We start from the raw sequence: 1967 nt of genomic DNA, 5'->3' as shown, positions 1-1967 counted from the left end.
ATATATATATATATATATCAGTCAGTCTATCTGATAAACACGCACATACAAAGTCACACACTTCCTGATCGTCTCTTTTAAACGACACTACATTGGTGATATATATATATATATATATATATACATACATATAACAAATGAAAGACAGAAAATGGATTATACGAGAATTTATTATCAATCCCGACATTTGGTTCGACACATCTGGCATCGATTCCTCTTGTGGAACACTGAACAATTGGTTTAGGAGTGTCTGGCGGTGCAAGATGTATCTCATCGTGTGATAAATAAATAAAACAACTCGTTGAAATGACTGTTCCTCAACTGTGATGCCATATTGTTGATGCACATTTCTTGTGTGGCCATTTCAGGAAGTATAGTCAACTATGCTGGTCAACTATACCTACATTGTAGCTCCTTAACTTACTCGTTGTAATAGCTATTAACGACTGAGAATTCGCTTTGTCGAATACTTGACATCAAGGAGTGTTAATATATTCCAGGTGACAATTCGAAGTGATATGTTTAAAAGATCCTATTAGTCGCGGTTCCTGTGCAGGGAGTGGGTTGAGTGGAACATATTTAGGTCACCTCATCTATGCTCATTTCAGGGTTCGGTGAAGTAAGTGGTCTCTACATTAGAATTGTTGTTTTGTACCACCGATGTATACGTCTATATAAAGTTTGAAAAGTAGCATCAACCACACCTGCTCTCGTCAACAGAGTTTAGAGAAACAAGGTCAACGTTGCAGAAGAATATATTTGCGTAATCATATTTTATAGATTTGCAGATGTGCATTTCTCAGCATCAATGTTTTTATTATGAGGAATATAGTGGTAACTAGTGGAGGCGCAATGGCCCAGTGGTTAGGGCAGCGGACTCGCGGTCATAGGATCGCGGTTTCGATTCCTAGACCGGGCGTTGTGAGTGTTTATTGAGCGAAAACACCTAAAGCTCCACGAGGCTTCGGCAGGGGATGGTGGCGAACCCTGCTGTACTCTTCCACCACAACTTTCTCTCACTCTTACTTCCTGTTTCTGTTGTGCCTGTATTTCAAAGGGTCAGCCTTGTCGCACTCTTTGTCACGCTGAATATCCCCGTGAACTACGTTAAGGGTACACGTGTCTGTGGAGTGCTCAGCCACTTGCACGTTAATTTCATGAGCAGACTGTTCCGTTGATCGGATCAACTGGAACCGTCGACGTCGTAAGCGACGGAGTGCCAACAAGTCGTAACTAATAGTCAAAATAATTGGTAGATCGTCCTGTCTGCAAGTCACTTCTAGAAAGCCTATATGTCAGATTCCGCCTGAATGTTAATATCGATAAAATGCTTTTTCATTCGGGATCTACTCACATAAATTTTATTTTTCTGGTTTCAAACAAAGCTCTAAATATATTCATCATTAAAGGACTGAACAAAGAGAGTAATGTTCCCATTGAATTTTTCATTGGTGATATAAGTGGGTTGTAATTCCAGACGAAGTAGCAACATTTCTATCTATCTATCTATCTAACAATATATATGTTGTTGTACAATACATAGATAAACAAATGGAATTAAATACTACATACGTTAACAAAATTTAATTAAACACAAAAAAACAACAAAAAAACACACACATGAACAAATAAATAAATAAAAACAAATACAAACGAACACGTATTAACAGAGTATATAGGTGATACAGACACTCCCCATACACACATGCACTTACAAAAGACATAGACACATTGAAGGACACGCATGCGTAGACGCATACGATAGGAATACAAAATACAAAATGGCTGATAGTTAGCAAGATGAGACACAGATAAGAAAGAAGGAAACAAAGGACCACTGATGAGGTCACAGAAGTATGACGAAAGAACTCTGGCCGAAATAAGATTAAGATTAATGTAATATAAAGCTGAAGCAAATTAACACCAAATATACAGTGCGTGTTTTTTTATTGGCTAAACTAGCAATA

The sequence above is a fragment of the Octopus bimaculoides genome, chromosome 8 (genome assembly GCF_001194135.2).
Source record: "Octopus bimaculoides isolate UCB-OBI-ISO-001 chromosome 8, ASM119413v2, whole genome shotgun sequence".
Taxonomy (NCBI): Eukaryota; Metazoa; Mollusca; class Cephalopoda; order Octopoda; family Octopodidae; genus Octopus; species Octopus bimaculoides.
The sequence above is the reverse complement of the archived record's forward strand: the minus strand, read 5'-3'. Positions refer to the sequence as shown.